Below are 21,880 nucleotides of genomic sequence, written 5' to 3'. Positions count from 1 at the left end.
GACAAAATAACAATAAATAAATGTTGTATTTACAAAGTTGAATTGAACTATTTACATACTCATACATACAGTCATACAACTAGGGATGCACCGAAAGGGAAATTATTGGCCGAAACTGCAGTGAATACCGAATATAGGAAACAGTTGGCCCCCCGAAAACCGAATATCCGAATATGATTAATATATTATATATCTTTTTTCCTACCATTGCTGTCATGGCCGTACCTTAAAGCTATCTGATTTATGGCAAAATAAATGGGTATGGCAAAACAACTTAAATTAATCACACACAAACACATTAATCATGTTACCAAGATTGCCTTTTTTCACCTTAGAAATATTGCACGAATCAGAGCCTATTTGTCTTTGGACGATGCAAAAACGCTAATCCACGCCTTTGTTTTTTCTCGGCTTGATTTATACTGCAATGCACTTTTTTCAGGACTGGCTAAGAAAACAACTGACAGATTACAACTTGTCCAAAATGCAGCAGCCAGAGTTTTAACTAGAACTAAGATGAGAGAACATATTACTCCAGTTTTGGCTTCACTGCACTGGCTTCCGGTTGTTTTTAGGATTGATTTAAAAATTATTTTACTTGTGTATAAAGCTCTCAATGGTCTCGCACCTTCCTACCTACATGACTGCCTGCCTAAATATGTCCCAAACCGCCGCCCCCCCCCCTAAGGTCTTCCACTGCTGGCCTGCTCGCTTTGCCTAAAGAAATGGCAACAAAAAAATACGGGGAAGCAGCTTTTTGCTTCTACGGGCCGACGGCATGCTCCCACTGTACCTTCGTCAGGCAGCCTCTGTAGACATTTTTAAAGCACAGCTCAAGACCCACTTCTACAACATTGCTTTTAATTTATCTTTTATTTTTTGTTATTCATGTCCTCACTGTATTGCATTGCATTACTGCTTGTCTTTTAATGCTCCATTGCTCTGTAAAGCACTTTGAGCTGCATTTCATGTCATGAAAGGTGCTATACAAATAAAGTTTTATTATTATTATTATTAAATAATAATCACTACTATGGGTCCATAAAACATTTATTCAGCTCTTTTGAATGCATTAATTGCATACACTATTCAGTGATATATTTTCTGCCTAAATTAAATAACTGAGTGACAGCATTTGTAAGATTTGTGTTAGATTACACAGTAAAATAATATTGTGATAAATGTAGCCTATCCATTTGGAGCTGAGAGTTGGCCTGGTTTAACCTTTTCATTCATGTAAATGCAAATGTAATTAACTGATTAAGAGTATCATTCTGATTAATTAATTTCCCTCAGTTGAATTAACAGTTTATACTCACTTTACAGTAGGTATAGGCTATAGGCCTATATGTGGTTGTTTAAATGTAAAAGTATACCTATATTAAATGACATTATAGCAATAAACTTAGCCTATATGATCAGTGATTGATCGGTGCCTGCTAATACAAATCAAACAGCAGATGCGACGATAGTCTGTATTCTGTCCAAATGTAAAAACATTTATCATTATGAAGTGTATGGCAGTTTGGTATATCCTTCCTTTCAGAAACTCTTTGCAACGAGTCAGGACTCAAGCCAAATCAGATTCGACGTAGTAATAACAATAGATATTTTATAGAATAGCTTTTATTTACACTGCACCCGACACCCGGGGAAACAAAACAACTGGAAACGAACCGCATCACACACGGGCACCACGTTGCCCCGCAGGAGAAACGGGGGGAAATCGCCCCGGCCCACGCCGACAAAGGAGAGGTAAAAACGGGTACAGCTCCCTGGTGACAGCCCCCAAAGCGAGACCTACGGTTCTCTGAATTCTCCGACGCCGTTGTGGGATATTTTTAAATAGGCCCTTTTATGATTAATTGACCACATACATGAAGTTTAAACAACTAAATACTCCCCAAAAATTACTTGAAAGTAAATTCCGTGGGTTAAAAAGGTAGTTTTAACTACTTTTAACAACACTGCAGTCAGTCCGTGTAAACAGCAATGGCCGCCAGTCGAGAAAGCTGGGCACGGCTTGGCTCCGCCCAGCTCCACTCGGCTCCGCCCAGCTCAGCCCAGTGAACGCTGTCTCAATCCACAGACATGCCCTCTGCGTGTGCACTATGCCACCTCCACAGGGTAGTGCCAGTGCAGTGCCCTACCCTATCCTACCTAGTACCGCACCTTGTAGGGTGAACACTCCCAATTGGGATTCACCTCTTATGATGGTACACCTGTCGCTTTCAGGGCTGTAGTTCACGTACCGGATGAATCTGGGCTGTGGTTGTGACATTGGGTGAAAGAGGACGAGTGTGGCTACAAAATTACCGAAACCCATGCGTGTAAAGTGAATATTTTGGCCGTGAGGACGATTTGTTCGGAGAATTTCGCTACAGTTTTCACATTGGCTTGTCCCTCTGACCCGCTCTCCCTCTGGCCGTGCGACACTGCGAGTCGAGATTTTTGCTCAGACCACACACACTTTGAACTGCGCTAGCGGGCAAACCGTGCAACGTATTCGAATTCCGTCTGAACCACAACAAAGTCGATTGCCTTGTGTGCTGTTTGACGTTTAAATCGTGTTTCTACGAAACAGTATGCCAGAGTAATGTGGCTCCTAAGTACCGTGTCGTTTTCTGTTTTTACCCACGTTTCCCCATTGACTTTGAATGGGGCATTTTTCGCGTCGTTTATTGCGAATTACGTCGGCACGGTAACCCGAATCGGAAAGAAAAGCACAAGCACACCATTCCCGGCCGAGCCGCACGTTTTGATGTATATATTGTGGGGCTTTGGTAAACCGTGCGGCCGGCCATAGCGGTCAAAGTTTCGGAACATATATTATTACGATTAAGTATGTGTTGCGGATTTCAACCTGTGTTTCTGCCATTGCATGGCAGGCACCCAGAATTAATCATGCCATGACTTAGCCTATTCAGTGCATTGTAGGCCTACTTTTGTGCATTCTTTTTCAATATACTGTACATCTCTGCCAAAAATTGCAGATATAAAAGGTCACATTGTGACATGTTGTGAGCTTGTAGATCTGCTATTTTATAAAGTATAAACTTATTTTCAATGTCATCATGGATCAGGGTTACAGTAAATGACAATATAATTCAGCCAGGGGTGCCATGGATGAAAAGATTACAGGGGTGATCTGAAGCAAACATGAGAACCACCGCTTTTCATTTCTTCAGACGATGTTTTGTTAATAATTTGGACAGAATGTTACTTCGAGCTGCCCACTGCCCAGATGTCTTCCTGTATCCCTTGACATGGCTTCACAATTCCCTCCCAGGTAGTTTGACAGCTTGAAAGAAGAAAACTACAAGTAAAACCCCGCCCAGTGGATGGGCTGCAGGCTGCATCTGTTCCATTGGCTAGTGCCTATCACTGCCGGGTGACGCGCTTCATTTTCCAGGTGGAGCGAAATCCAGACGCGGCGGAGACGTAAGTCGCGACCTATTATTTTCCGTCGCAACGTATATTCGAGTACGTCCTGGCGTAAATATCAATTCGTCCCGTCAGAACGGACGCGTCGCGGCTATATCTACCCGTTTGCGACCTAATAGGTTGACTGTTATTTTCCGTCGCGACGTAAAGAATCCGTTGTGGCGTGAGCTGGACTCGTCGCTGCAGAACGTGACTCGTCGCGGCTATATCTACCCGTTTGCGACGTAATAGGTTGACTTTGTTATATGCCCGGTTCCGGCACGTGCGCCCGGCACGTGCGCCTCTCCGCCGTCTCCAAGCGAGCCTGAGTGGTTCTCTGGGGTTCCAGCAGGCCTTTTTCCGCGCGCATCGTGCCGGGGAACGGCCCACGCGCCCTTCGCCGTCCCCAGGCGACCCTGCGTTCCAGAGCTGTCACCTCTTTTGCCCACCGAAAATAGCAGATCTACCAGCTCCTATACCGGCCTTCCTATACATACGGGATGGCCCGACCCGCGTCTGTGGACCCCTGGGGATCACGGTAGTCCACGGGGGTCCGTCTGTGTGTGTGTGTGTGTGTGTGTGTGTGTGTGTGTGTGTGTGTGTGCGTCTGAGCGCTTGTGCTCCTATCCGTGTGCCCCCCCCCCCCGCTATATTCAAAGCTCACCGCGCTCGTATAGCGCATTGACTGTCTGTCTGTCTGTCTGTCTGTCTGTCTGTCGGCCGGCATCTGAGCGCGGTTCTGCGCAGCCCCGTGCGCCTTGTGGATCAGAGCGCACGGGGGTTAATGATAATACTATATTATATAGGCCTAATAGGTATATGACAGACAGCCAGCCAGTCTGTCTGTCAGTTAGCCAGTCAGCTATATATAGCCAGTCAGCCAGCTAAATAAAAACATGGCACATAGATGACACAAGACTCAGTGAGAATAGCATAATGTATCACACAGCGAATGAAAGCAAACTTCCCAATCCCAAGGTGTGTGTGTGTGTGTGTGTGTGTGTGTGTGTGTGTGTGTGTGTGTGTGTGTGTGTGTGTGTGTGTGTGTGTGTGTGTGTGTGTGTGTGTGTGTGTGTGTGTGTGTGTGTCGCATGCGTGCGTGCGAACTTCGTGACAGTGGTGCATTACATTGTATTTTGATTTGAAATAAATAATGATGAATATGTCTATACTGTTGCTTGTGTGTGTGTTTTTTTAGACAATAGACCACTTAATTAACCCTAAAAATATATAGACCTACCCTATAGGGTTAGCTGGAACACACGCCCTGTATGATCTGTGGTGCGCATCTACAAGCTCCAAGTGTTGCGTCCACATGCAGCGCGTTGTGAGCTTGCAGATCGTCGGTGCCCCACTATAGAGAGATGGTAGGGTAGTGCCCAAGCCTATTCCTATATGATCTGTGGCTATATTAAAGGCCTTTTATATGTGATCTCAAATAATGTGCGAGTCAGAGCTAACGTTACTCAATGATCATTTGCGTCTGATTGATATCACAGCACAGCGTGTGCTGAGAGAGAGAGAGAGAGAGGGGGGGGGGGGGATATGCTCCGTTCATTGGCTCTATATGCCGTGCGAGACAGGATGATTTTAAATAAATATGTCTGTCTGTGCGTCTCTAGAGCTATAACATATATAGCACACATGTGTGCACATGTGATGTGTGTGTGCGCGCACACACACTGTGGCGATCCGTTTTGGAGCCACATTCAACCTGTCAAAATCCAACGTCACATGCACGCCCACACACACACCTCTCTGTTCTCAACCACTAACAACCACTCGCACACGCACGACCGACGACGCACGGAGCGTCATGTACGTGTATGAATGGAGGCGCGGAGAAAAAAAGAAGAGGAGGAAGGAGGAAGTGTGACCGGCTGGAGAAGTGTTGCGGGAGATGTGTTGACAAAGTTAGCTCCAGTTAGCTCGCTAGCGGCGTCGTCAACGGGAGAGGCTCGGCAGTAATCACCCCGAGGTCCATCCGGATAAACGGCAGCACAAACGGGAGACGAGAGCAACGTACAACGCATCATAGCACACCAGGACTGCTGTCATAATAGGGTTGGTGAACTGGTTACTACTGACGGTGAATGGCCAGAGCGCCGTAAAACCCGGACCGGAGTTATTTGACAGGTCGGTTGGAAAGCTAATTAATAAAGAAGAGGAGTTTATTTTCCGCTTGGATTATTTTGGAGCCTCATTTATTTTTGGAGTTTAACTACTATTATTTGGAGTACCTTTTGAAAGGGAAGTTTTCAGTGAATTTACGTTGTTTTGGGGAAGAGTAAAACCCGGATTTTTGTTCCAGAGTTTTCTTTTGGGTTGATATTTTGACGGAACTGAACTGAACTATTTATATTGAATTCCCCTGACATTCATTCAATATATTAAGAACAAACAAACTTTGAATCTCGGTGTGGTGTCTATTTCTTGTTGGGAATTGTTGTGATATTCTTACTATTATTATAATACTATTTTGTGCATTTAACAGTTTTACTGACAAAGGATTTATGATTCATGGTTTCCCGCTAGATGCATTTAAGGGTTCATGTGTGGGTACATGCACCCTTTGTAGGGTTTGATTTATGTAATACCTTTATTGTCAGGCCCCGCCCTGACTGGCACCCCAGCAACAACAACCACAGGTACCAAACCGCTACATAAAAAGTGGCACCCCAGATGGGACAATAAGGGGAAACCTAATCATTAACCACAAACAAAGGAATCACAAAACTGTGTGAACCAAGCAAACCAAGCATTGCAACTCAAACAAACTGGAAAAACATAATGGTGCCCGAGGTTTAAAATGTTTAAAATGTTTGTCAATATTGTGATGTGAAAAATAGTGGCCTTAAAGGCAAACAGAGTTTTTATTTATTTTGTACATTTCTGGGAAAACTAACACAAAATGGAACCACAACGCAGTCCAACTGTGCAATAAAACATTTCAACTCAAACCAACTGGGAAATTCAAAATGGCAGCCGGCAACTCTCTCTTGGATTTCGGAGACTTAGTGGAATCACTGCTGCACCCACCTGGTGCTCAACAATCAGGAGCGGAGAATGTGCTCAATCAGCAAATTAACCCAATCACTCACTACTCGTTGTTGGACCTGGAGGCTCTCTCCCATGAACCACAAGGGGGGGCTGTTGCCTCTAGAGCAGCGGGACCGGCAAATGTACCTACCACCAACCGACCACTAGACACTGGTGGTCAGTCAGTTGGGTCTCTCTCTCCTGGGAATCCATTTGCTGCTGCGCTTCCTAGAACCCCACCCATCCCAAAACCCAGGAAGGGGAGTGCACAGTCACAAACTGACCCCCCATCACCACTTAGCCATCAAGAGATGACAATGATGCTAACTAACTTTTCTAATAAAATAACCACTCACTGTGAAAACCAAATGCATGCACTCCAACGATCAATAACCCGGCAACAGGACTTCATGCGAACCCAGATTGACAGCTCGTTAAATTGGCGGTTGAAAGCACTACACACTGAGATGCTTAAAAGCTTAATGGATGGCCTTAACCCCATGACCAATACTGTGAGGCATCTGCAGAGTGAGGTACAGAACAGGTCTAGGGAGATGAACACCTTAAGAGCCCAGACACTGCGCATGACCTCCCTGGATGCCCCAAACCCCAACGCTCAGACCCTGCCCGTGGCTGAGCCACCAACCACGCAAGCTCCACTGCATGATTTACAATCCACTATAGATCACGGCACCGCACCCTCTCATTTCCTTCCTCCCGCTGATTCTCCCTTTCGGACCGAACTGAGGGGTAGATATGTGGGGAAAAGTCCCGTTAAAATACAATTCCCCTGTTTTGGCCGCATGGAGGACAGCCAGGACCCCCTGCTGTACCTGGAAAAGTGTGATGACTTTCTCGCACTAAACCCACTAAGCAATGAGGAGCTGATCGCTACCCTGCGCAATGTGCTCCATGGTACCGCCAGAGACTGGTGGGATGTTGTCCGCCTTTCCACATGTACCTGGGCAGACTTTAAGGAGAAGTTCCTTACCTCCTTTCTGTCAGAAGACTACGAGGATGAGTTGGCAGAGCGAGTGAGAACACGGGTGCAAGGAGAAAATGAAAGCATCCGTGATTTCTCCTATAAATATCGCTCCTTGTGCCTGCGCTGGAACCCTCAGATGTCAGAGGCAGGTATTGTGAAAATGCTCCTCAAAAACATCGATCCTCGATTGGCTAGCCAGCTCCGGGGAAGAGTCGGTACAGTGGATGAACTCGTGAGATTGGGACAGCAGCTGGAGAAAGACCGACAGAGTCAAGCTCTGTACAATCAGCGGGTAAAACAGAATAAACCCGGCACTAAAGGAGAAGCCACTCAGCCATCTACTTCAACTCAACCGCCCTCACAACCAAAACCCGCCACCAACTCAGATCCGTTTGTTTGTTGGAGATGCAAAGGGACCCATCCACCAAAATCATGTCCGGAATGGAAGCCACGCAACCAAAATTACTCCAATACCAACCAAACACGAACTGATCAACCCGCTGTCCACATGTCTGTGAATGCCTCGGACCCTTCTGTTCCTGTGACACCTGCTGTGACCTCACAGACTTTCACCACTTCAACTTTTCATCCCCCTTCAACTTTTGGCAGTCCAATTCCCCAGCAGCTAATAGTCCCCTTGACCATAGGCCAATGGCAGGGAAGTGCTATTCTGGACACCGGGTCCTCTTACACCCTCCTGAATGAGCGGCTATGGGACATTATCAAGGCCCCAGCAGCCAAGCTCAATCCCTGGGCCGGGGGCCCTCTGTACCTGGCAGATGGGGAAGGAAAGCTGCCCCTTGGCTGGACAGAAGTGGAGTTACGGCTACAAGGCAAGTCTTGGATGCTGTCAATGGTCGTGTTGTCACCTAAGACTCTTGCCTTTCCAGTGGTCTTGGGCCTAGATTTCACATTCTACAGCGGACTGCAAATCAACGTCGCTGGTGGAACTTACTGGTTCAGAGATGACCACCAAACCATATTCCACTTCCTCAACTATAAAACAGCATCTCAAATCGCTTTCTACTCTGCCCTGGCACCCGCTGTTATGGAGCTTTCCCCGTGCTCGGATACGTCACCACTGCTGACTGCAGTTCAGGACTCACACCTGGAGAGTGAGTTAAAAGAGCACCTGCTGGAACAACTCCATCATAACACTGACGTGTGCACTACCAGAGTTGGACGAACTGGCTTGCTGAAACATCCAATTTATTTAAATCAAGGAGTTCCAATTAAGCAGAAGCCCTATCGAGTGTCACCTCCCAAACTGCAGGTCATAAAGGAGCTTCTGGATGAGATGTTGAGGGATAACATCATTGAACCCTCCAACTCTCCGTGGGCGGCCCCTGTAGTCTTGATACCCAAGAAGACAGGGAAACCTCGCTTCTGTGTAGACTACCGGAAGTTAAATGCGGACACTCTCACGGATGCCTATCCGTTACCTACCATCCAGGATATTCTGGAGAGCCTGGCTGGAGCGTCTGTGTTCACTTCCCTAGACCTGAACAGTGGCTACTGGCAGGTCGAGATGGCTCCTGCAGCAAAGGATAGAACAGCTTTTGTCTGTGCTCATGGCCTCTTCCAATTCAGAGTCATGCCTTTCGGGTTAAAGAACGCTCCTGCTACGTTTCAGCGTTTAATGGAAACCGCACTGAAGGACCTGAAAGGGAATATCTGCTTTGTGTACCTTGATGACATTATTATTTACTCCTCGTCCTGGCGAAAACACTTTCATGATCTTCAAGCAGTGCTGGATAGGCTCCGGGAGGCTGGTCTGACTGTAAATATGAAGAAAAGCAAGTTTTGCAGGACTTCTCTAAAGTTTCTGGGACATATCGTATCCTCTGCGGGAGTTCATGTAGACCCAGAGAAGACGGAAGCAGTCCAGAACTACCCAGTACCCACCACTCTCAAAGCTCTTCAGCGGTTCCTTGGCATGGCCGGGTGGTACCACCGATTTGTGCCCGACTTCTCCCGTATGGCGGAGCCTCTTCATGCTCTGAAGAAAAAGGGAGCAAAGTTCCACTGGTCGGTTAAATGTCAAGCTGCTTTTGACAACTTGAAGGAACATCTGATCCAATCTCCTGTTTTGGCACACCCCAACTTCAATCTGCCTTTCATTGTGTACACCGATGCCAGTGAAATTGGCCTTGGGGCAGTGTTGGTTCAGCGGGCAGAGCTAGGTACGGAGGAGGTACTAGCTTTTGCCAGTCGCAGCCTCATTTCAGCAGAGCGGAACTATTCTGCCACAGAGCTCGAGTGCTTGGCTGTCGTCTGGGCCCTGGAGAGATGGAGAGTGTATTTGGAGGGACGTCTCTTTACCGTGGTGACAGACCACTCCTCCCTGATGTGGGTGTTTAAAACCACGAAGCCCAGTACCAGACTTATCCGGTGGGCGTTAAGACTTCAAGAGTTCACGTTCACCGTGGAGTACCGGAAGGGTAAATACAATACTGTCCCGGATGCCCTTTCCCGAGCCCCACATGACCTGGACTGTCATTCTCAGCCCATCTGTGCCACTGTGTTGTCGGCCAAGCCAGCGTCACAGCCAGACCTTCCACTGTCTATTCAGACCATATGGGAGGCTCAGCAGAAGGACCCAGAGTGTCTGGCTCATTATCAGAGCATCCTGGACACTGAAAAGGGGGAGGTGGCTGTAAACCCGACTACCAAGCTTACCATCTTGGAAGACTTGATCTACCGGATTGTACAGTTGCCCCATCAGACCCTATACCAAATTTTCATCCCTGCGGCTCTTCAACCTCTACTCCTTCAGCTATTCCACCAGGACCCCCTGTGTGGCCATCTTGGTCGGTATAAAACCTACCGAAGAATGAAAGCCCTGGTGTACTGGCCCAGACTCAGTTTCGACGTCAAGGAGCATGTTCGTAACTGTCAAATATGCCAGTTGTACAAACCAGAGAGCAGAAAAATGGCTGGAAAGCTGCAGCAGACCCAGGTACATCGTGCCTGGGAAATGTTGGGAGTTGATTTAATGGGCCCATTCCCCATGAGCTCCAACAGGAATGCCTACATCCTTGTGTTCGTGGACTACTACACGAGATGGGTGGAACTCTTCGCCATCCGGAAGGCCACGGCCACAAAGGTTTCACAAATCTTTACCCAGGAGATTCTGACACGCTGGGGAGTTCCAGATTTCATTCTGTCTGATCGTGGCTCGCAGTTCATTGCAGGAGTATTCCAGGAGACCTGCAAAATCTGGAATGTGTCTCAGAAGCTCACCAGCGCATACCATCCGCAAACTAACCTCACGGAAAGAGTAAACCGTACCCTAAAGACCATGATCGCGTCGTTTGTTGGCAATAACCACAAACATTGGGACAAATACCTCCCCGAGTTCAGGTTCGCCCTGAATTCAGCAGTTCATGAGTCTACCGGAGTAACACCAGCGGAGCTTATTCTGAACCGACCCCTTCGAGGACCCCTCGATGTGCTGTTGCAGCCACGGGATGTTCCACCTACCTCTCCAGTCTACTCCAAGGTCGCTCAACTCAATGACCTGAGTTCGTTTGTCAACCAGAACCTCACAAAAGCTCGTCGACGGCAAAAGAGGAATTACGACCAGCATAGACGAGATGTGGAGTTGGAAGACAATGCTCGGGTCTGGTTACGCTCTCATCCCTTGTCCAAAGCAGACAGATCTTTTGCAGCAAAATTGGCACCTAAATGGCTTGGGCCTTACCGAATCCTTCGACAGGTCGGACCTGTGAACTACGAGGTAGTATTGGAGGAGTCCGGAACAGACTGTCGAGTGGTGCATGTTTCTCGACTGAAGCCATGTTACCCTTCTGCAAAAGAAGTGGAGGAACAAGAGCGGCAAAGAATTCTGCAGACCTTTGGAGAAGAGAGCATGGAGGAAACATTCTTGGGGTTCCCTGATGCCGGACAGAGTCCGATGACACATTCGCCTTCTGCAAAAGAAATGGAGGAACAAGAGCGGCAAAGAATTCTGCAGACCTTTGGAGAAGAGAGCATGGAGGAAACATTCCTGGGGTTCCCGGATTCCGGACGGAGTCCGATGACACCGTCTCCTGTGAATGATGAAAAGAAGGAAAATGTATATGACAAATACTTCCGAAACTGATCTTTCATATTCATTTTAAGCCTTACTCTTGGACGGCTTTTTCTAAGGGGGGAGGAGTGTGGCGATCCGTTTTGGAGCCACATTCAACCTGTCAAAATCCAACGTCACATGCACGCCCACACACACACCTCTCTGTTCTCAACCACTAACAACCACTCGCACACGCACGACCGACGACGCACGGAGCGTCATGTACGTGTATGAATGGAGGCGCGGAGAAAAAAAGAAGAGGAGGAAGGAGGAAGTGTGACCGGCTGGAGAAGTGTTGCGGGAGATGTGTTGACAAAGTTAGCTCCAGTTAGCTCGCTAGCGGCGTCGTCAACGGGAGAGGCTCGGCAGTAATCACCCCGAGGTCCATCCGGATAAACGGCAGCACAAACGGGAGACGAGAGCAACGTACAACGCATCATAGCACACCAGGACTGCTGTCATAATAGGGTTGGTGAACTGGTTACTACTGACGGTGAATGGCCAGAGCGCCGTAAAACCCGGACCGGAGTTATTTGACAGGTCGGTTGGAAAGCTAATTAATAAAGAAGAGGAGTTTATTTTCCGCTTGGATTATTTTGGAGCCTCATTTATTTTTGGAGTTTAACTACTATTATTTGGAGTACCTTTTGAAAGGGAAGTTTTCAGTGAATTTACGTTGTTTTGGGGAAGAGTAAAACCCGGATTTTTGTTCCAGAGTTTTCTTTTGGGTTGATATTTTGACGGAACTGAACTGAACTATTTATATTGAATTCCCCTGACATTCATTCAATATATTAAGAACAAACAAACTTTGAATCTCGGTGTGGTGTCTATTTCTTGTTGGGAATTGTTGTGATATTCTTACTATTATTATAATACTATTTTGTGCATTTAACAGTTTTACTGACAAAGGATTTATGATTCATGGTTTCCCGCTAGATGCATTTAAGGGTTCATGTGTGGGTACATGCACCCTTTGTAGGGTTTGATTTATGTAATACCTTTATTGTCAGGCCCCGCCCTGACTGGCACCCCAGCAACAACAACCACAGGTACCAAACCGCTACATAAAAAGTGGCACCCCAGATGGGACAATAAGGGGAAACCTAATCATTAACCACAAACAAAGGAATCACAAAACTGTGTGAACCAAGCAAACCAAGCATTGCAACTCAAACAAACTGGAAAAACATAATGGTGCCCGAGGTTTAAAATGTTTAAAATGTTTGTCAATATTGTGATGTGAAAAATAGTGGCCTTAAAGGCAAACAGAGTTTTTATTTATTTTGTACATTTCTGGGAAAACTAACACAAAATGGAACCACAACGCAGTCCAACTGTGCAATAAAACATTTCAACTCAAACCAACTGGGAAATTCAAAATGGCAGCCGGCAACTCTCTCTTGGATTTCGGAGACTTAGTGGAATCACTGCTGCACCCACCTGGTGCTCAACAATCAGGAGCGGAGAATGTGCTCAATCAGCAAATTAACCCAATCACTCACTACTCGTTGTTGGACCTGGAGGCTCTCTCCCATGAACCACAAGGGGGGGCTGTTGCCTCTAGAGCAGCGGGACCGGCAAATGTACCTACCACCAACCGACCACTAGACACTGGTGGTCAGTCAGTTGGGTCTCTCTCTCCTGGGAATCCATTTGCTGCTGCGCTTCCTAGAACGCCACCCATCCCAAAACCCAGGAAGGGGAGTGCACAGTCACAAACTGACCCCCCATCACCACTTAGCCATCAAGAGATGACAATGATGCTAACTAACTTTTCTAATAAAATAACCACTCACTGTGAAAACCAAATGCATGCACTCCAACGATCAATAACCCGGCAACAGGACTTCATGCGAACCCAGATTGACAGCTCGTTAAATTGGCGGTTGAAAGCACTACACACTGAGATGCTTAAAAGCTTAATGGATGGCCTTAACCCCATGACCAATACTGTGAGGCATCTGCAGAGTGAGGTACAGAACAGGTCTAGGGAGATGAACACCTTAAGAGCCCAGACACTGCGCATGACCTCCCTGGATGCCCCAAACCCCAACGCTCAGACCCTGCCCGTGGCTGAGCCACCAACCACGCAAGCTCCACTGCATGATTTACAATCCACTATAGATCACGGCACCGCACCCTCTCATTTCCTTCCTCCCGCTGATTCTCCCTTTCGGACCGAACTGAGGGGTAGATATGTGGGGAAAAGTCCCGTTAAAATACAATTCCCCTGTTTTGGCCGCATGGAGGACAGCCAGGACCCCCTGCTGTACCTGGAAAAGTGTGATGACTTTCTCGCACTAAACCCACTAAGCAATGAGGAGCTGATCGCTACCCTGCGCAATGTGCTCCATGGTACCGCCAGAGACTGGTGGGATGTTGTCCGCCTTTCCACATGTACCTGGGCAGACTTTAAGGAGAAGTTCCTTACCTCCTTTCTGTCAGAAGACTACGAGGATGAGTTGGCAGAGCGAGTGAGAACACGGGTGCAAGGAGAAAATGAAAGCATCCGTGATTTCTCCTATAAATATCGCTCCTTGTGCCTGCGCTGGAACCCTCAGATGTCAGAGGCAGGTATTGTGAAAATGCTCCTCAAAAACATCGATCCTCGATTGGCTAGCCAGCTCCGGGGAAGAGTCGGTACAGTGGATGAACTCGTGAGATTGGGACAGCAGCTGGAGAAAGACCGACAGAGTCAAGCTCTGTACAATCAGCGGGTAAAACAGAATAAACCCGGCACTAAAGGAGAAGCCACTCAGCCATCTACTTCAACTCAACCGCCCTCACAACCAAAACCCGCCACCAACTCAGATCCGTTTGTTTGTTGGAGATGCAAAGGGACCCATCCACCAAAATCATGTCCGGAATGGAAGCCACGCAACCAAAATTACTCCAATACCAACCAAACACGAACTGATCAACCCGCTGTCCACATGTCTGTGAATGCCTCGGACCCTTCTGTTCCTGTGACACCTGCTGTGACCTCACAGACTTTCACCACTTCAACTTTTCATCCCCCTTCAACTTTTGGCAGTCCAATTCCCCAGCAGCTAATAGTCCCCTTGACCATAGGCCAATGGCAGGGAAGTGCTATTCTGGACACCGGGTCCTCTTACACCCTCCTGAATGAGCGGCTATGGGACATTATCAAGGCCCCAGCAGCCAAGCTCAATCCCTGGGCCGGGGGCCCTCTGTACCTGGCAGATGGGGAAGGAAAGCTGCCCCTTGGCTGGACAGAAGTGGAGTTACGGCTACAAGGCAAGTCTTGGATGCTGTCAATGGTCGTGTTGTCACCTAAGACTCTTGCCTTTCCAGTGGTCTTGGGCCTAGATTTCACATTCTACAGCGGACTGCAAATCAACGTCGCTGGTGGAACTTACTGGTTCAGAGATGACCACCAAACCATATTCCACTTCCTCAACTATAAAACAGCATCTCAAATCGCTTTCTACTCTGCCCTGGCACCCGCTGTTATGGAGCTTTCCCCGTGCTCGGATACGTCACCACTGCTGACTGCAGTTCAGGACTCACACCTGGAGAGTGAGTTAAAAGAGCACCTGCTGGAACAACTCCATCATAACACTGACGTGTGCACTACCAGAGTTGGACGAACTGGCTTGCTGAAACATCCAATTTATTTAAATCAAGGAGTTCCAATTAAGCAGAAGCCCTATCGAGTGTCACCTCCCAAACTGCAGGTCATAAAGGAGCTTCTGGATGAGATGTTGAGGGATAACATCATTGAACCCTCCAACTCTCCGTGGGCGGCCCCTGTAGTCTTGATACCCAAGAAGACAGGGAAACCTCGCTTCTGTGTAGACTACCGGAAGTTAAATGCGGACACTCTCACGGATGCCTATCCGTTACCTACCATCCAGGATATTCTGGAGAGCCTGGCTGGAGCGTCTGTGTTCACTTCCCTAGACCTGAACAGTGGCTACTGGCAGGTCGAGATGGCTCCTGCAGCAAAGGATAGAACAGCTTTTGTCTGTGCTCATGGCCTCTTCCAATTCAGAGTCATGCCTTTCGGGTTAAAGAACGCTCCTGCTACGTTTCAGCGTTTAATGGAAACCGCACTGAAGGACCTGAAAGGGAATATCTGCTTTGTGTACCTTGATGACATTATTATTTACTCCTCGTCCTGGCGAAAACACTTTCATGATCTTCAAGCAGTGCTGGATAGGCTCCGGGAGGCTGGTCTGACTGTAAATATGAAGAAAAGCAAGTTTTGCAGGACTTCTCTAAAGTTTCTGGGACATATCGTATCCTCTGCGGGAGTTCATGTAGACCCAGAGAAGACGGAAGCAGTCCAGAACTACCCAGTACCCACCACTCTCAAAGCTCTTCAGCGGTTCCTTGGCATGGCCGGGTGGTACCACCGATTTGTGCCCGACTTCTCCCGTATGGCGGAGCCTCTTCATGCTCTGAAGAAAAAGGGAGCAAAGTTCCACTGGTCGGTTAAATGTCAAGCTGCTTTTGACAACTTGAAGGAACATCTGATCCAATCTCCTGTTTTGGCACACCCCAACTTCAATCTGCCTTTCATTGTGTACACCGATGCCAGTGAAATTGGCCTTGGGGCAGTGTTGGTTCAGCGGGCAGAGCTAGGTACGGAGGAGGTACTAGCTTTTGCCAGTCGCAGCCTCATTTCAGCAGAGCGGAACTATTCTGCCACAGAGCTCGAGTGCTTGGCTGTCGTCTGGGCCCTGGAGAGATGGAGAGTGTATTTGGAGGGACGTCTCTTTACCGTGGTGACAGACCACTCCTCCCTGATGTGGGTGTTTAAAACCACGAAGCCCAGTACCAGACTTATCCGGTGGGCGTTAAGACTTCAAGAGTTCACGTTCACCGTGGAGTACCGGAAGGGTAAATACAATACTGTCCCGGATGCCCTTTCCCGAGCCCCACATGACCTGGACTGTCATTCTCAGCCCATCTGTGCCACTGTGTTGTCGGCCAAGCCAGCGTCACAGCCAGACCTTCCACTGTCTATTCAGACCATATGGGAGGCTCAGCAGAAGGACCCAGAGTGTCTGGCTCATTATCAGAGCATCCTGGACACTGAAAAGGGGGAGGTGGCTGTAAACCCGACTACCAAGCTTACCATCTTGGAAGACTTGATCTACCGGATTGTACAGTTGCCCCATCAGACCCTATACCAAATTTTCATCCCTGCGGCTCTTCAACCTCTACTCCTTCAGCTATTCCACCAGGACCCCCTGTGTGGCCATCTTGGTCGGTATAAAACCTACCGAAGAATGAAAGCCCTGGTGTACTGGCCCAGACTCAGTTTCGACGTCAAGGAGCATGTTCGTAACTGTCAAATATGCCAGTTGTACAAACCAGAGAGCAGAAAAATGGCTGGAAAGCTGCAGCAGACCCAGGTACATCGTGCCTGGGAAATGTTGGGAGTTGATTTAATGGGCCCATTCCCCATGAGCTCCAACAGGAATGCCTACATCCTTGTGTTCGTGGACTACTACACGAGATGGGTGGAACTCTTCGCCATCCGGAAGGCCACGGCCACAAAGGTTTCACAAATCTTTACCCAGGAGATTCTGACACGCTGGGGAGTTCCAGATTTCATTCTGTCTGATCGTGGCTCGCAGTTCATTGCAGGAGTATTCCAGGAGACCTGCAAAATCTGGAATGTGTCTCAGAAGCTCACCAGCGCATACCATCCGCAAACTAACCTCACGGAAAGAGTAAACCGTACCCTAAAGACCATGATCGCGTCGTTTGTTGGCAATAACCACAAACATTGGGACAAATACCTCCCCGAGTTCAGGTTCGCCCTGAATTCAGCAGTTCATGAGTCTACCGGAGTAACACCAGCGGAGCTTATTCTGAACCGACCCCTTCGAGGACCCCTCGATGTGCTGTTGCAGCCACGGGATGTTCCACCTACCTCTCCAGTCTACTCCAAGGTCGCTCAACTCAATGACCTGAGTTCGTTTGTCAACCAGAACCTCACAAAAGCTCGTCGACGGCAAAAGAGGAATTACGACCAGCATAGACGAGATGTGGAGTTGGAAGACAATGCTCGGGTCTGGTTACGCTCTCATCCCTTGTCCAAAGCAGACAGATCTTTTGCAGCAAAATTGGCACCTAAATGGCTTGGGCCTTACCGAATCCTTCGACAGGTCGGACCTGTGAACTACGAGGTAGTATTGGAGGAGTCCGGAACAGACTGTCGAGTGGTGCATGTTTCTCGACTGAAGCCATGTTACCCTTCTGCAAAAGAAGTGGAGGAACAAGAGCGGCAAAGAATTCTGCAGACCTTTGGAGAAGAGAGCATGGAGGAAACATTCTTGGGGTTCCCTGATGCCGGACAGAGTCCGATGACACATTCGCCTTCTGCAAAAGAAATGGAGGAACAAGAGCGGCAAAGAATTCTGCAGACCTTTGGAGAAGAGAGCATGGAGGAAACATTCCTGGGGTTCCCGGATTCCGGACGGAGTCCGATGACACCGTCTCCTGTGAATGATGAAAAGAAGGAAAATGTATATGACAAATACTTCCGAAACTGATCTTTCATATTCATTTTAAGCCTTACTCTTGGACGGCTTTTTCTAAGGGGGGAGGAGTGTGGCGATCCGTTTTGGAGCCACATTCAACCTGTCAAAATCCAACGTCACATGCACGCCCACACACACACCTCTCTGTTCTCAACCACTAACAACCACTCGCACACGCACGACCGACGACGCACGGAGCGTCATGTACGTGTATGAATGGAGGCGCGGAGAAAAAAAGAAGAGGAGGAAGGAGGAAGTGTGACCGGCTGGAGAAGTGTTGCGGGAGATGTGTTGACAAAGTTAGCTCCAGTTAGCTCGCTAGCGGCGTCGTCAACGGGAGAGGCTCGGCAGTAATCACCCCGAGGTCCATCCGGATAAACGGCAGCACAAACGGGAGACGAGAGCAACGTACAACGCATCATAGCACACCAGGACTGCTGTCATAATAGGGTTGGTGAACTGGTTACTACTGACGGTGAATGGCCAGAGCGCCGTAAAACCCGGACCGGAGTTATTTGACAGGTCGGTTGGAAAGCTAATTAATAAAGAAGAGGAGTTTATTTTCCGCTTGGATTATTTTGGAGCCTCATTTATTTTTGGAGTTTAACTACTATTATTTGGAGTACCTTTTGAAAGGGAAGTTTTCAGTGAATTTACGTTGTTTTGGGGAAGAGTAAAACCCGGATTTTTGTTCCAGAGTTTTCTTTTGGGTTGATATTTTGACGGAACTGAACTGAACTATTTATATTGAATTCCCCTGACATTCATTCAATATATTAAGAACAAACAAACTTTGAATCTCGGTGTGGTGTCTATTTCTTGTTGGGAATTGTTGTGATATTCTTACTATTATTATAATACTATTTTGTGCATTTAACAGTTTTACTGACAAAGGATTTATGATTCATGGTTTCCCGCTAGATGCATTTAAGGGTTCATGTGTGGGTACATGCACCCTTTGTAGGGTTTGATTTATGTAATACCTTTATTGTCAGGCCCCGCCCTGACTGGCACCCCAGCAACAACAACCACAGGTACCAAACCGCTACAACACACACACACACACACACACACACACGAGATTCTGACTAAAATAAACAGATCTACAAGCTTATAGTGTACCATAGCGTACATACCAGCGTACTTACCGTTCAATAATAATTAGCATGTATTATTATTAACGAAAAACATAAATACTAGCCTACTATTTTATTGGTCTATAGTTGTTTGAAACAAAATGGTTGCTGCTTCTGATTAGTTACTAACTTTATTAGACCAATTTAAAATAGTATTAGATGTTTTTCGTTAATAATAACTTATGGTAATTATTACTGAACCATTTTAGATGTTTATATTTCACCAACAGGCATGATAATGCATTTATACTGGCATAATAGGCCAGTGGCCACCGGCCGGCGCAGTACGGTGCTTGTATGGTGCGTGTATATATAATAGGCCTACATTTAAATGACCACATTTAACACACACACACACACACACACACACACACACACACACACACACACACACACACTAGAGCCCTGCACGGGCCTAAAATATAGGGGCCCGTGGAGTTAAGGCCCGTCCGGCCCTAAGCCCGTTGGTACAGTCCAGAAACGGACGCCCGGAAGCCCGACATATTTTTATTTAATATTTCAAGCATACGTGCCGCTGCCGCGGTCGCTCTATTGGTGCACGGACGCAGCAGCAGCACCTACTCACTCACAGCTGCACTATATCGCTCTGATAAACCTGCACATTAAGGAACAAGAAGTCAATAACACACAGACGTCACACTAAAAAGTAGCCTACTTAAATATAATTTTATACAGTACCTGCTGCACGTGCACTGTCAATCAGCGCAACGCGTTGTGAGCTTGCAGATCGGCTATCGCGGAGCGGACTCACGCTGCATTATAAAACCCAGACGGACAATAATAAGAACACTTACGTTATGTTACGTTTCTGCAATGTACAAATCCAACTTTGTTTCGTGTAATGCTCCCGCAGTATTTAATGTTTTTAGAGCCGTACCCTATAGGCTACTTATACTTAGTACTTGGTGTGTGTGTGTGTGTGTGTGTGTGTGTGTGTGTGTGTGTGTATGTGCACACATGTGTCACACATGATGTGTGCTACAGTATGTTATAGCTCTAGAGACGCAGAGACAGAGACATATTTATTTAAAATCATCCTGGCACAGGCCTATAGTCTATAGACAACGGCGTCAACTCCGCTGGTGGCAAAATAATAAGCCAATAATAATAAGTTGCGGGGCGGGTGCCTTAAAATATATAGGCTACTCTAAAGTGGGCACGCACCCACTGTCGTTATAGGAACCTTCTGCCCTTGCCTATAGAACTGCCCCCCCCCCCTATCTGCATGCGCTACGACGCAGAGAACGCAATGAGAACTCACTCTTTTACTTTACTTTAATAAAGTACTTGTAGTCTATATTATCCGCCTAAGGCGAGTCATTGAGACACAGACAGACAGACAGACAGATGATCGGCTAAATTAATATAGCCGTGTATATAAATTAAATTCATATGTCCTTGTAGGTTATCTATTGTGTTGGCCAGCATCTACACAAAGTGCACAGGGGGACCCCCCCCCCTCCAAGGGTCCACATGGGGTGGGGGGGGGAGGCACACGGATAGGAGCTCAGACGCTCACACACACGCACCCCCCCAGGGGTTCACCGACGAGGGTCGGGCCATCCCTCCACGGAACCGGACCGGCGAGGCGCACGGGTGGTGCGCCGATGCGCGCGTAAAAAGGCCTGCTAAGGCAGTATTGATACGGCACGGCGAATTGTAATACGCCGAGGCCGATTAGTATCAAACAGCCGCGACCTAATTAATACGGCACGACGAATTGTAATACGCCGAGGCCGATTAGTATCAAACAGCCGCGACGTATTATGAAATACGTCGCGAAAGGCGGCGCAATCAAAGCGCTGGGGCGATTGTTGAACCGTCGGAACGAATTGATATTTACGCCAGGACGTACTCGAATATACGTTGCGACGCAAAAAAATAGGGCGCAACGCAAAAAAAATCAGTCACAACGTACGTCGTCCGTCGCGTTTGGATTTCGCTGTCTCTCTCATTTTCACGCTTGTGCGCGGCTTCCATTTGAGTCTGTCCGTCGCGTCCATTTGAGTCTGTCTAAAAACCCCACGAAGAAGAAAACTTCAGCTTCATCTTCACGCTCCTGACGCTTAGATGTGCTCACAGGGACAGTGTGTGTGAATAACACATGCCATTGGATCTTGTCTGATCTACTATAGGTCAGGTTTTTATTGATTGGGTGATTCATATTCCCATCCTCATCCCCTGGAGTGTCACGTGGAGAAGAGGACAACGCATCCCTTCCCATTCACTGATGGACCCAGGTGCATGCGAGACTCCATTGTCTCCAACAGCAACGATTCCCCAGATTCCCAGTGCATACTGGGTGGCGAGCCGGAGCTACAGATCCGAGTCTGGATGCGGATGGTGTTCTCCCCTCCCTCACTGACCGTGTGGTAGGACCAATCAGAACACTATCGATACAGAGTAAAGGGCCCCAACGAACAAACCAACCAAAACTTGAGGGAGGGCAGAATCCATTTCTTGCGACCGACCGTCAGTCGCGACGCACCGTCGGCCGGTCCTATTTACGTCGGTCGGTCAGTGTTTACGTCGGTCGGTCAGTGTTTACGTCGGTCGGTCAGTGTTTACGTCGGTCGGTCAGTGTTTACGTCGGTCGGTCAGTGTTTACGTCGGTGAAAATGTTTGCTGAAATGTTTAGGAAAAATGTGGATTATTTTTTTAAACTTCTTTTGTTTCAAAT

The sequence above is a fragment of the Protomyctophum parallelum genome, assembly GCF_964188405.1.
Source record: "Protomyctophum parallelum genome assembly, chromosome: 1".
NCBI classification, from domain to species: Eukaryota; Metazoa; Chordata; class Actinopteri; order Myctophiformes; family Myctophidae; genus Protomyctophum; species Protomyctophum parallelum.
This window is presented reverse-complemented; position numbering follows the sequence as displayed.